We start from the raw sequence: 14,374 nt of genomic DNA, 5'->3' as shown, positions 1-14,374 counted from the left end.
TATTACGGCCTTCATAGAAGCAACAGGAGATTGTTGCATCCATCTTGAACCCTCAGAACTACAGTGCTATGATGTCACTCACTTCCACAGGCCTTGCAGAGTGTAAACAACAACAACCCAGCTTTGTTGTGTATGTAACCAAAGGGATTTGTGATGTCACCTAGAACCTTCACAGCAGCGACAGCTTTATGAGGAGCATCAGCACTGCTCTGCCTGAGCAGAACCATCACCGCCATAGGTTGTCAAATAACCCGGATTTAACCCACACAGGTAAGTCCAATGGGGTGCAGGCATGTCCTCTATGCTTACAGCTTCCCGTGGGTGTTGGTTTGATACCGTTTGGGGACAGCCAAGGAGGCATCTGCAGGCAACAAAGGTAGGTGTGTGCTTGTGTGTGTGTTTCCTATGCAGATCCTAAGCCCAGTGTCACATGCAAGTAGGAGGAGTAAGAAGGGTTCCTGGCAAATCCGGGTTATGGATTGCATTTAAAAAGGCCCCGTGGGAGTGCAATGGGCCCCTGTCTTGCTGCTTAGCAATAATGGTATGGGTTTAGGTTCTGCTGTGTGTACTGGTGGTTGACTGCCCCCCAGCCCAGAGTGTGCATGGAAAATTGTCTGGCAGCCTCCCTGACAGCAAGCAGTGATAGTGCCCATGAAGGGGACCTTGTTGGGCCCGCCCCTTTCACGGTTATCGCTTCTCGGCCTTTTGGCTAAGATCAAGTGTAGTATCTGTTCTTATCAGTTTAATATCTGATACGTCCCCTATCTGGGGACCATATATTAAATGGATTTTTGAGAACGGGGGCCGATTTCGAAGCTTGCTTCCGTCGCCCTATGCATTGACCCGATATGGCAGTATCTTCGGGTACAGTGCACCACCCCCTTACAGGGTTAAAAAGAAAGATTCCTACTTTCATTGCTACCTGCTTGCTGGCTAGCCAGCTAGCCAGCCCTGTGGGCCTTGCTGCTGCTGCAGCCAAAAAACAAAAGGTGGTGCTGCTGCTGCTTCTGCTGCTTCTGCTTCTGCTTGTGTCTGGCCCCTGTTGGAGCGTCCAGGCACAGGACTTCTGCTGCTGCTGACTAAATGGCCTCCTTAATTGGATCATTTGAGTAGCCAGCACACCTGTGCAGGTAGGGCATGACATGATAGGCAGCTGCCTTGATAGCGGGTGGGTGCTGAATGTTCCTAATTGACAAAATAAGATTAATGCTTATGAAGAAATATAAAATCTCATCCCTTCCCCAATATCGCGCCACACCCCTACCCCTTAATTCCCTGGTTGAACGTGATGGACATATGTCTTTTTTCGACCGTACTAACTATGTAACTATGTAACATAACATGGGGGGGGGGGGGTCTCCTGGCTGTTCACACAGGTGTGTCATTGCTGTACATTGACCATGCATTGCTTCTGTGGTATTGCAAAGGCAAAGACAAATGCTTCCAGCCATCCATTGCACTAATGGATTGGTCATCAGCTGGCTGTCTATGTCCCGCATCAATATAGACCAAAGTACAGAGGGTTAGGCTATGCTATTGTGCACCTACCTGATGCATCAGAAGGTGCGAGGCCCTTGCTAAATTCTGTGCACAGACTTTGAGATCTATGCTTTAGACTGTATCTAAACCTGCTCCAACATGGACTGACATTCTGGCCTACTTTCAGCCGATGCGACTTGTCTGTCGCTGAACAGTCGCTTTTTATGTATTCAGCACCTATGTATAATGTTGTAAAAATGCTCTAGAAGCTAAAGTCGCAGAAATGTCACACATATTTGGCCTGCAACTTTCTGTGCGACAAATTCAGACAGGAAAAATCAGTATAAATCCTTAGAAAATTATCCCCCAGTGTCTCCATCTGCTGGCGGTATTGAATAAGCATTGCTGCACTGATGGGGTATGCATTAGACGAAAAAAAAGAAGAAAAAGAAGAATAATACGCCCAGAAAAGAGGCGAAAAGGAGAAAAACGTAAAAAAACGTGAAAAAAAAGTAAGAGGAAGAGAAGGGAAAAAAAGGTGGAAATGGGTTTAAAAGTGATTTCGGCGGAGAAATATATATATATTATATATATATATATATATATATATATATATATATGCGCACACACACACATAGATATAAACGTATTCTCCGTTGAGATATTGCAGCCGCTGCTGTGTCCAGGCCCAGGAGCCTTAGCACTGTGCTGTGATGTCACTCAATACCACTGACATCACTAGGTGTAAACAACATCTCTCCTTTGCTGTGTATGTGACTATGGAGCTGTTTGGTGATGTCGTCTATTACGGCCTTCATAGAAGCAACAGGAGATTGTTGCATCCATCTTGAACCCTCAGAACTACAGTGCTATGATGTCACTCACTTCCACAGGCCTTGCAGAGTGTAAACAACAACAACCCAGCTTTGTTGTGTATGTAACCAAAGGGATTTGTGATGTCACCTAGAACCTTCACAGCAGCGTCAGCTTTATGAGGAGCATCAGCACTGCTCTGCCTGAGCAGAACCATCACCGCCATAGGTTGTCAAATAACCCGGATTTAACCCACACAGGTAAGTCCAATGGGGTGCAGGCATGTCCTCTATGCTTACAGCTTCCCGTGGGTGTTGGTTTGATACCGTTTGGGGACAGCCAAGGAGGCATCTGCAGGCAACAAAGGTAGGTGTGTGCTTGTGTGTGTGTTTCCTATGCAGATCCTAAGCCCAGTGTCACATGCAAGTAGGAGGAGTAAGAAGGGTTCCTGGCAAATCCGGGTTATGGATTGCATTTAAAAAAGGCCCCGTGGGAGTGCAATGGGCCCCTGTCTTGCTGCTTAGCAATAATGGTATGGGTTTTAGGTTCTGCTGTGTGTACTGGTGGTTGACTGCCCCCCAGCCCAGAGTGTGCATGGAAAATTGTCTGGCAGCCTCCCTGACAGCAAGCAGTGATAGTGCCCATGAAGGGGACCTTGTTGGGCCCGCCCCTTTCACGGTTATCGCTTCTCGGCCTTTTGGCTAAGATCAAGTGTAGTATCTGTTCTTATCAGTTTAATATCTGATACGTCCCCCTATCTGGGGACCAATATTAAATGGATTTTTGAGAACGGGGGCCGATTTCGAAGCTTGCTTCCGTCGCCCTATGCATTGACCCGATATGGCAGTATCTTCGGGTACAGTGCACCACCCCCTTACAGGGTTAAAAAGAAAGATTCCTACTTTCATTGCTACCTGCTTGCTGGCTAGCCAGCTAGCCAGCCCTGTGGGCCTTGCTGCTGCTGCAGCCAAAAAACAAAAGGTGGTGCTGCTGCTGCTTCTGCTGCTTCTGCTTCTGCTTGTGTCTGGCCCCTGTTGGAGCGTCCAGGCACAGGACTTCTGCTGCTGCTGACTAAATGGCCTCCTTAATTGGATCATTTGAGTAGCCAGCACACCTGTGCAGGTAGGGCATGACATGATAGGCAGCTGCCTTGATAGCGGGTGGGTGCTGAATGTTCCTAATTGACAAAATAAGATTAATGCTTATGAAGAAATATAAAATCTCATCCCTTCCCCAATATCGCGCCACACCCCTACCCCTTAATTCCCTGGTTGAACGTGATGGACATATGTCTTTTTTCGACCGTACTAACTATGTAACTATGTAACATAACATGGGGGGGGGGGGGGGGGGGGTCTCCTGGCTGTTCACACAGGTGTGTCATTGCTGTACATTGACCATGCATTGCTTCTGTGGTATTGCAAAGGCAAAGACAAATGCTTCCAGCCATCCATTGCACTAATGGATTGGTCATCAGCTGGCTGTCTATGTCCCGCATCAATATAGACCAAAGTACAGAGGGTTAGGCTATGCTATTGTGCACCTACCTGATGCATCAGAAGGTGCGAGGCCCTTGCTAAATTCTGTGCACAGACTTTGAGATCTATGCTTTAGACTGTATCTAAACCTGCTCCAACATGGACTGACATTCTGGCCTACTTTCAGCCGATGCGACTTGTCTGTCGCTGAACAGTCGCTTTTTATGTATTCAGCACCTATGTATAATGTTGTAAAAATGCTCTAGAAGCTAAAGTCGCAGAAATGTCACACATATTTGGCCTGCAACTTTCTGTGCGACAAATTCAGACAGGAAAAATCAGTATAAATCCTTAGAAAATTATCCCCCAGTGTCTCCATCTGCTGGCGGTATTGAATAAGCATTGCTGCACTGATGGGGTATGCATTAGACGAAAAAAAAGAAGAAAAAGAAGAATAATACGCCCAGAAAAGAGGCGAAAAGGAGAAAAACGTAAAAAAACGTGAAAAAAAAGTAAGAGGAAGAGAAGGGAAAAAAAGGTGGAAATGGGTTTAAAAGTGATTTCGGCGGAGAAATATATATATATATATATATATATATATATATATATATATATATATATATATATGCGCACACACACACATAGATATAAACGTATTCTCCGTTGAGATATTGCAGCCGCTGCTGTGTCCAGGCCCAGGAGCCTTAGCACTGTGCTGTGATGTCACTCAATACCACTGACATCACTAGGTGTAAACAACATCTCTCCTTTGCTGTGTATGTGACTATGGAGCTGTTTGGTGATGTCGTCTATTACGGCCTTCATAGAAGCAACAGGAGATTGTTGCATCCATCTTGAACCCTCAGAACTACAGTGCTATGATGTCACTCACTTCCACAGGCCTTGCAGAGTGTAAACAACAACAACCCAGCTTTGTTGTGTATGTAACCAAAGGGATTTGTGATGTCACCTAGAACCTTCACAGCAGCGACAGCTTTATGAGGAGCATCAGCACTGCTCTGCCTGAGCAGAACCATCACCGCCATAGGTTGTCAAATAACCCGGATTTAACCCACACAGGTAAGTCCAATGGGGTGCAGGCATGTCCTCTATGCTTACAGCTTCCCGTGGGTGTTGGTTTGATACCGTTTGGGGACAGCCAAGGAGGCATCTGCAGGCAACAAAGGTAGGTGTGTGCTTGTGTGTGTGTTTCCTATGCAGATCCTAAGCCCAGTGTCACATGCAAGTAGGAGGAGTAAGAAGGGTTCCTGGCAAATCCGGGTTATGGATTGCATTTAAAAAGGCCCCGTGGGAGTGCAATGGGCCCCTGTCTTGCTGCTTAGCAATAATGGTATGGGTTTAGGTTCTGCTGTGTGTACTGGTGGTTGACTGCCCCCCAGCCCAGAGTGTGCATGGAAAATTGTCTGGCAGCCTCCCTGACAGCAAGCAGTGATAGTGCCCATGAAGGGGACCTTGTTGGGCCCGCCCCTTTCACGGTTATCGCTTCTCGGCCTTTTGGCTAAGATCAAGTGTAGTATCTGTTCTTATCAGTTTAATATCTGATACGTCCCCTATCTGGGGACCATATATTAAATGGATTTTTGAGAACGGGGGCCGATTTCGAAGCTTGCTTCCGTCGCCCTATGCATTGACCCGATATGGCAGTATCTTCGGGTACAGTGCACCACCCCCTTACAGGGTTAAAAAGAAAGATTCCTACTTTCATTGCTACCTGCTTGCTGGCTAGCCAGCTAGCCAGCCCTGTGGGCCTTGCTGCTGCTGCAGCCAAAAAACAAAAGGTGGTGCTGCTGCTGCTTCTGCTGCTTCTGCTTCTGCTTGTGTCTGGCCCCTGTTGGAGCGTCCAGGCACAGGACTTCTGCTGCTGCTGACTAAATGGCCTCCTTAATTGGATCATTTGAGTAGCCAGCACACCTGTGCAGGTAGGGCATGACATGATAGGCAGCTGCCTTGATAGCGGGTGGGTGCTGAATGTTCCTAATTGACAAAATAAGATTAATGCTTATGAAGAAATATAAAATCTCATCCCTTCCCCAATATCGCGCCACACCCCTACCCCTTAATTCCCTGGTTGAACGTGATGGACATATGTCTTTTTTCGACCGTACTAACTATGTAACTATGTAACATAACATGGGGGGGGGGGGGGGGGGGGGTCTCCTGGCTGTTCACACAGGTGTGTCATTGCTGTACATTGACCATGCATTGCTTCTGTGGTATTGCAAAGGCAAAGACAAATGCTTCCAGCCATCCATTGCACTAATGGATTGGTCATCAGCTGGCTGTCTATGTCCCGCATCAATATAGACCAAAGTACAGAGGGTTAGGCTATGCTATTGTGCACCTACCTGATGCATCAGAAGGTGCGAGGCCCTTGCTAAATTCTGTGCACAGACTTTGAGATCTATGCTTTAGACTGTATCTAAACCTGCTCCAACATGGACTGACATTCTGGCCTACTTTCAGCCGATGCGACTTGTCTGTCGCTGAACAGTCGCTTTTTATGTATTCAGCACCTATGTATAATGTTGTAAAAATGCTCTAGAAGCTAAAGTCGCAGAAATGTCACACATATTTGGCCTGCAACTTTCTGTGCGACAAATTCAGACAGGAAAAATCAGTATAAATCCTTAGAAAATTATCCCCCAGTGTCTCCATCTGCTGGCGGTATTGAATAAGCATTGCTGCACTGATGGGGTATGCATTAGACGAAAAAAAAGAAGAAAAAGAAGAATAATACGCCCAGAAAAGAGGCGAAAAGGAGAAAAACGTAAAAAAACGTGAAAAAAAAGTAAGAGCAAGAGAAGGGAAAAAAAGGTGGAAATGGGTTTAAAAGTGATTTCGGCGGAGAAATATATATATATATATATATATATATATATGCGCACACACACACATAGATATAAACGTATTCTCCGTTGAGATATTGCAGCCGCTGCTGTGTCCAGGCCCAGGAGCCTTAGCACTGTGCTGTGATGTCACTCAATACCACTGACATCACTAGGTGTAAACAACATCTCTCCTTTGCTGTGTATGTGACTATGGAGCTGTTTGGTGATGTCGTCTATTACGGCCTTCATAGAAGCAACAGGAGATTGTTGCATCCATCTTGAACCCTCAGAACTACAGTGCTATGATGTCACTCACTTCCACAGGCCTTGCAGAGTGTAAACAACAACAACCCAGCTTTGTTGTGTATGTAACCAAAGGGATTTGTGATGTCACCTAGAACCTTCACAGCAGCGACAGCTTTATGAGGAGCATCAGCACTGCTCTGCCTGAGCAGAACCATCACCGCCATAGGTTGTCAAATAACCCGGATTTAACCCACACAGGTAAGTCCAATGGGGTGCAGGCATGTCCTCTATGCTTACAGCTTCCCGTGGGTGTTGGTTTGATACCGTTTGGGGACAGCCAAGGAGGCATCTGCAGGCAACAAAGGTAGGTGTGTGCTTGTGTGTGTGTTTCCTATGCAGATCCTAAGCCCAGTGTCACATGCAAGTAGGAGGAGTAAGAAGGGTTCCTGGCAAATCCGGGTTATGGATTGCATTTAAAAAGGCCCCGTGGGAGTGCAATGGGCCCCTGTCTTGCTGCTTAGCAATAATGGTATGGGTTTAGGTTCTGCTGTGTGTACTGGTGGTTGACTGCCCCCCAGCCCAGAGTGTGCATGGAAAATTGTCTGGCAGCCTCCCTGACAGCAAGCAGTGATAGTGCCCATGAAGGGGACCTTGTTGGGCCCGCCCCTTTCACGGTTATCGCTTCTCGGCCTTTTGGCTAAGATCTTGTATCTTGTCAAGGGGCTCTGAGTTCGTCGAACCTTCGGCCTTGAGGCATCGACGGTTTTTTAGCCGTCTTAAGCCTCATGCTGCTATAGGAGGAGGACTTACAAAGAACGGGAAGGCGATCCCCCATGGCGACCCTTAGGTTTGCTGCGCATACTGAAACTCGGATTAAGAACACCTTCCGTATTGAAGTGGATGAGGAGAAAAAGGAGAAGATGACTTTGGAATTTTTTGTCAAGAGAATTATGCTGGATTTATTGCACATTCAGAGAGAAGATGTGTTTTGCCTAAAAGACCCAGGTAAAGGACTTTTCATTCTTACCTTGACTTCCGCATCTGCATGTGACCATATGTTTGAGAAAGTTCGGGAGCTTGCCAATGAGGAGGATATGAAAGGACTTGTTTTCATTGCTCTATATTCTAATGGCGATGTTCCACTGGTGGTTACTATGCACGATCCATACGTTGATATAAGAGACATTGTCTTATTTTTAAACCAATATTGTGCGGAAGTCAAATACTCTCATAAAATAATGAATGCAATGGACTTTTGGACTGGAAAGCATAAGTTTGCTGTTAAGTTCAGAGAAGATGTGAGAGGAATTGGAGGTCTGTGTCGCCCACCTGCAAATTTTTTAATTGGGCGTAAACGTGGCTATTTATTCTACCCTGGGATGCCGTATTATTGCAGGAAATGCCATGAATATGGTCATACACAAGAATCTTGCAAAGAGGAAGTGGTTATTTGCAAAAGATGTGGCCAAAAAGGCCACACCACTTTTGACTGTCAAAATGAGATTCTGTGTAATGTGTGTAAGCAGAAAGGACACGCTTTTAAGGATTGTCCTCAACGCTCCTGGGCCAATATTGTGGCTACGTCGGCTGGTCCCTCGATGAGGAAGAGCTCCATGGATGCTGTGCCTGTGCCTAAGACCCACACCCTGAAAGTGATGCCTGAGTCTTCTGCTACCGGAATTCCTGTGATACCTGCTGTGGCTCATGTCTCCAAAAGCATTGTGTCCCCGGGGAAGGTCGTGGGACCTGAGACAGAAGTGAGGGGTTCTCCTCTCATGGAAGTTGAGGGTCCTGGACCGCCCAGAAGGGATACAGAGGAGATGGATGTAGAAGAACGGCGAAAGAGGAAAAGCAGAGACCGGAAAGAGGAAAAGGGCCTTAACATCAAAAGGAGTGGTCGAGTTAGTGCGGACGAGGGGAACGTGGAGATTGTCTGCCAAAAGGTTATAACAGCATCCGACCCTGTTAATATTGAGGAATTTGTGTCACCACCTACAGATTGGGGTTCTTTGTCTGAGGATAATGAATGACCCAGGAGCTACCAAGTGTTAATATCTCCTCCTTCAATGTGAGGAGTTTGAAGAGCCCAGAGAGGAGGGCTGCTTTATTTTCTTTCTTGTCTTCTTTGCCTACAGACATTTTATTTTTACAGGAATGTGCCATTGATTATGATATCAATTATTCATCTTTGAGATCTGAATGGACTCTTGGCCCGTCTGTGTGGTCAGGGGATAATGAGAGGAAAGTGACTGGTGTTGGCATACTGTTCAAGAGCAGTGAGTATAAAGTTACCTCCTTCACAGACATTGTACCCGGTAGAGCCCTGCTCGTTCATATTATTTATAATGACATGAATATGAGACTTTTAAATGTATATGCCTCTCCAGATAAGGATGAAAGATCTGATTTATTAGAGAAAATTCAGTTTTATTTACCGGGTTCATCCCCGCTTATCATCGCTGGTGATTTTAATTGTATAATGGCAGGAGAGGAGCGGGCTGGAGGATCTGAACAAAGGAAAGATAAGACTGAAAAACAACTAAAGGATTTTATAGTTGATTTTAATTTAAAAGATTTGTGGAGAACCTCTTTCCCTAATGACCCTGGGTATACCTGGGGGAATAGCCTTTATATGTCAAGGATTGATTATATTTTTGCTTCTGGATTTGCATTTTATGGGAATATGCAATTGACTTCTACCTTTTTTTCAGATCATAAGATTTTATCTGCTACATGTAAGTTTGATGGGGTTTGCAGAGCCAAAGGAGTCTGGCGTCTGAATGTCTCTTTGCTTGAAGATGAAGAAATTAAATGTAATTTTATCTATCTTTTTAAAAAATTGCAGAACTCAAGGACTAATTTTAATTCTCTTTTAGCATGGTGGGAATTCTGCAAGGTAAAATTTAAAGAGTATTTTATTAAGATGGGTGTTAAAAAAACAAAAGAGAAATTGAAATGGTATAGAGATCTTAACACAAAACTACAAACCTATTATCAACTCAAAGAGCTGGGTGTATATGTAGACGATCTGATTTTAAGTGTTAAAAGTGATATTCAGAAGGCTATAACTAACAAAGGGAAAGAAATAATTTTTAACTCCAAAGTTGAATGTAAAGAGAAGGATGAAAAGTGTACAAGATTCTTTTTTAAAAAGGTAATGGAAACAAAAAAGTTAATGATTAACATTGAGGATGAAACTACTAATGTAGGAATGTTATCCAAAGCTAAATCCTTTTATCAAGATCTGTTTAATGAGAAACCCATTGATATATCTGCTGCTAATTTTCTCCTAAGCACTTTAGATTGTGGTTTAAGTAAGGAGGACCAAGATGCACTTTGCACAGAAGTAAGATGCCAAGAATTAGAAATTGCTGCTAAAAGTTTATCCACAGGTAAAACACCAGGTTCTGATGGACTTCCTGTAGAGTTTTATAAAACCTTTTGGGAGATTTTTAAAGATGATTTGCTTAATATTTTTAAGGAGGCTTTTAATTCTGATGTTCTACCTTTATCTTGGAGGAGTGGTATAGTGTCTCTGATCCCCAAAAAGGGGGATAGGAACAGCTTAGAAAATTGGAGACCAATTACGCTTCTTAATGTTGATTATAAGATTATGTCAAAAATTTTTGTTAACAGAATGAAGCCGTTTTTGTACAAGGTCATCCATGTGGATCAGGTATGTGGTGTCCCAGGAAGGAGTGTAGCTGAACCTTTAAATGCTATTAGGGACGTCATATGGTATCAGCAAGAGCGGAATCAAAATCTAGCCATTCTATCTCTAGATTTTCATAAAGCGTTCGATAGAGTATCACATTGTTTTTTATGGATGGTTTTACAACGCATGGGTTTTCCTAACATATTTATTCAGCAAATTGCTCTCTTATATAAAGGTTCTTTTAGCAGGATTTTAATAAATGGTTTCCTTACAGATTTTATTAATTTATCATCAGGGGTAAAGCAAGGCTGCCCTCTGTCTCCTATACTGTTTATATGTGCAATAGAACCTCTGTTAAACTTAATAAGGAATGATAAAATAATAAAAGGAGTGCCAGTTCCTGGAGGTAATAATGCCACCCTTAAAGTGTGTGGCTATATGGATGATATTAATGTTTTTTGTGAAAGTGCCTTCTCTTTACAAAGAGTTGTTGATGTTACTGATTTCTTTTGTAAAGCTTCTGCTTTTAAACTTAATTTATCTAAATGTGACTGTTTTTATATAGGTAAATGGGAAAACGTGCAAATACCAAACCTAAAATTACAGTCAGAAAAAAATAAAAATCCTTGGAGTCATCTTTGATAAAAATAACAATGGTGAGGAAAGTTGGCTAATGGTAAAAGAAAAGGTAAAGAAAAAGGTAGACTTTTGGTCCCTTAGGAAATTATCCTTAGAAGGTAAAATTTTGGTGATTAAGGCTATGCTAATACCCATTATGCTCTATTTAAATATGATTTATCCTCCTAATGAACTTATGTCTAGGCAACTTCAGAGGATTCTCTTTGAGTTTCTATGGAGTTCTAAAGCAGAAAAATTAAAAAGAGATACTATGTATAAGTCACAAAAAAATGGAGGAAAACAGGTTCCCTGTATTAGAAAATTTTTATACTTAAGGTTTTTTAGTTGGTGTTTTAGGGGACTTTTTATGAAAAGTGTATGGTCCTGTTTTTTAAAGTACTCTGCGGGACATATTTTTAGAAAAAGAGAATGGGTGTTTTTATCATTATCTTCTCCTGTACTTTTAACTCCGCCTAAACATTATGCCATCTTAGAAAAAATTATACGTATGTATAACCTTAAAGACTTTGACTTGTTAACCTTGAGGGATGCTCGCAAGATAGAAGTACAGTTAAATTTGCAAGAAGAAATATGTATGGTCTCTAATTTTTCTTATAATAGGTGTGTACAAATATGGAAAAAGGTAAACGAGCCATATCTTTTTAATGAGCACAAGGATTTAGCATGGATGATTATCCATGAGTGTCTTCCGGTAAGATTTTTCCAATATAGAAGAGGTCTAAATGCTGTATGTGTCTGTCCCCGGGATAATTGCAATATAGATGAAACTGTTTTGCACCTTTTCTGGAATTGTTATTTTGCACAAAAGGTTTTTAGACTAATTGGTTCTTTATTGAAATTCCTAACAGGTCTAAAAGTTTTAAATCATGAAGTTGTTTTATATGGCAAAAGTGATGGAGTTACAAAAGAAAAAGAGAGAATTTTGTGGATTTTTATCAACTGTACAAAAAATGTATTATGGAAAGTTCGTAATATCCTTGTCTTCAAAAGAGATTTTATTTGTGAAAAAGAATGTTTGAAGATGATATACAGTGAAGTTTACTTGTACTATTTAATTGATAAAAAGAGATATGGGCAGAAAAAAGCATTAGCTATGTGGAATTTACATTTATGGAAAACAGTATTTGATGTATTGTAAACATTTTTTGTGATGTATTTAAGTTTTTGAGTTTTTTCAATAAAAATGTAAAAAAAAAAAAAAAAAAAATCTGTTCTTATCAGTTTTCATGCTGGTGGGGATGGGTGCTGCATGGAGGATGCAGGTGTACCAGGGCTTTCCGGGGCTGGTTCTGAGGAATCAGCTCGACGGCTGCCCCGATGTGACCTGTTCCCTCCGGGTCTCGCCATGAGGCTGAGAGGGTCTAGAGCCGAGGTACTTTTGTGCCTCGGGGAGTGGTGACCCCGAGGTGCCGAAACTCACTGGGAGAATAGGCTCACTGAGTTGAAGCACGGGCACCATAATCTCTTCACCTTGTGGCACTCACCTCTTGATTCCCGGCCTTCTGGCTAGGATCAGAGAAATTTTTATAGATCCGGCCGGATGTCCGGGCAGTATATCTGCACACATTCACTTATTTATTTCCTTTTTGTCTCACTGTGTCACCTTTTGCGTGTTGTGTGTTCACAGGATTTGTCAGGATGCGGTAGCCCTTCTGGGTGTCCCTCCTGGCGGTCTAGGGGAGGTGTGTGTGGCCATTAGGTTCCGCACCTCCCTGCAAACACCCCGGGTACTCCTGCTTTGGCAGGGTACCTACCGTAATCGGCTCTGCGGGCAGATACCTTGGCCAACGCCAAGGGGGATGCCGGGAGCATTTGTGGTCCCCTAGTAGCTTCGGCGAAAAGGGACATCGAACCTGGAACCTCGCAGGTACCTTTTGGTCCGGAGGCGAAGGGTAAGGTTTGTTGGGGGGCCTCTCTCCTATCGGAGAAGGGCTTGCGATAGACCGCATCCTTTGTGCACGTTTTTTTAGTGTAACACGTTTGCACTTTTTCTTGCACTTTGGGTGAATCGAAAGCACGTTCCTCGGCTTTAGATAAAAAAAAAAAAAAAAAATCTGTTCTTATCAGTTTAATATCTGATACGTCCCCTATCTGGGGACCATATATTAAATGGATTTTTGAGAACGGGGGCCGATTTCGAAGCTTGCTTCCGTCGCCCTATGCATTGACCCGATATGGCAGTATCTTCGGGTACAGTGCACCACCCCCTTACAGGGTTAAAAAGAAAGATTCCTACTTTCATTGCTACCTGCTTGCTGGCTAGCCAGCTAGCCAGCCCTGTGGGCCTTGCTGCTGCTGCTGCAGCCAAAAAACAAAAGGTGGTGCTGCTGCTGCTTCTGCTGCTTCTGCTTCTGCTTGTGTCTGGCCCCTGTTGGAGCGTCCAGGCACAGGACTTCTGCTGCTGCTGACTAAATGGCCTCCTTAATTGGATCATTTGAGTAGCCAGCACACCTGTGCAGGTAGGGCATGACATGATAGGCAGCTGCCTTGATAGCGGGTGGGTGCTGAATGTTCCTAATTGACAAAATAAGATTAATGCTTATGAAGAAATATAAAATCTCATCCCTTCCCCAATATCGCGCCACACCCCTACCCCTTAATTCCCTGGTTGAACGTGATGGACATATGTCTTTTTTCGACCGTACTAACTATGTAACTATGTAACATAACATGGGGGGGGGGGGGGGGGTCTCCTGGCTGTTCACACAGGTGTGTCATTGCTGTACATTGACCATGCATTGCTTCTGTGGTATTGCAAAGGCAAAGACAAATGCTTCCAGCCATCCATTGCACTAATGGATTGGTCATCAGCTGGCTGTCTATGTCCCGCATCAATATAGACCAAAGTACAGAGGGTTAGGCTATGCTATTGTGCACCTACCTGATGCATCAGAAGGTGCGAGGCCCTTGCTAAATTCTGTGCACAGACTTTGAGATCTATGCTTTAGACTGTATCTAAACCTGCTCCAACATGGACTGACATTCTGGCCTACTTTCAGCCGATGCGACTTGTCTGTCGCTGAACAGTCGCTTTTTATGTATTCAGCACCTATGTATAATGTTGTAAAAATGCTCTAGAAGCTAAAGTCGCAGAAATGTCACACATATTTGGCCTGCAACTTTCTGTGCGACAAATTCAGACAGGAAAAATCAGTATAAATCCTTAGAAAATTATCCCCCAGTGTCTCCATCTGCTGGCGGTATTGAATAAGCAT

General features: G+C 43.6%; 4 non-coding genes across 4 annotated transcripts; all 4 read left to right on the top strand.

Annotated features, from left to right (window-relative positions):
* The first annotated feature begins 689 nt into the window (after nucleotides 1-689).
* LOC130351313 (U2 spliceosomal RNA) lies at nucleotides 690-880 on the top strand. The gene has a single exon (XR_008888045.1). It is a non-coding gene; the product is annotated as a U2 spliceosomal RNA (small nuclear RNA).
* A 2,093-nt stretch (nucleotides 881-2,973) lies between these two features.
* LOC130351355 (U2 spliceosomal RNA) lies at nucleotides 2,974-3,164 on the top strand. The gene has a single exon (XR_008888083.1). It is a non-coding gene; the product is annotated as a U2 spliceosomal RNA (small nuclear RNA).
* Nucleotides 3,165-5,269: 2,105 nt separating this feature from the next.
* Nucleotides 5,270-5,460, top strand: LOC130351312 (U2 spliceosomal RNA). The gene has a single exon (XR_008888044.1). It is a non-coding gene; the product is annotated as a U2 spliceosomal RNA (small nuclear RNA).
* Nucleotides 5,461-13,181: 7,721 nt separating this feature from the next.
* On the top strand, nucleotides 13,182-13,365 carry LOC130351362 (U2 spliceosomal RNA). Its single transcript, XR_008888086.1, has one exon. It is a non-coding gene; the product is annotated as a U2 spliceosomal RNA (small nuclear RNA).
* The last annotated feature ends 1,009 nt before the right edge of the window (nucleotides 13,366-14,374 follow it).

The sequence above is a fragment of the Hyla sarda genome, unplaced genomic scaffold (assembly GCF_029499605.1).
Source record: "Hyla sarda isolate aHylSar1 unplaced genomic scaffold, aHylSar1.hap1 scaffold_969, whole genome shotgun sequence".
Classification (NCBI taxonomy): domain Eukaryota; kingdom Metazoa; phylum Chordata; class Amphibia; order Anura; family Hylidae; genus Hyla; species Hyla sarda.
The sequence above is the reverse complement of the archived record's forward strand: the minus strand, read 5'-3'. Positions and strand labels throughout refer to the sequence as shown.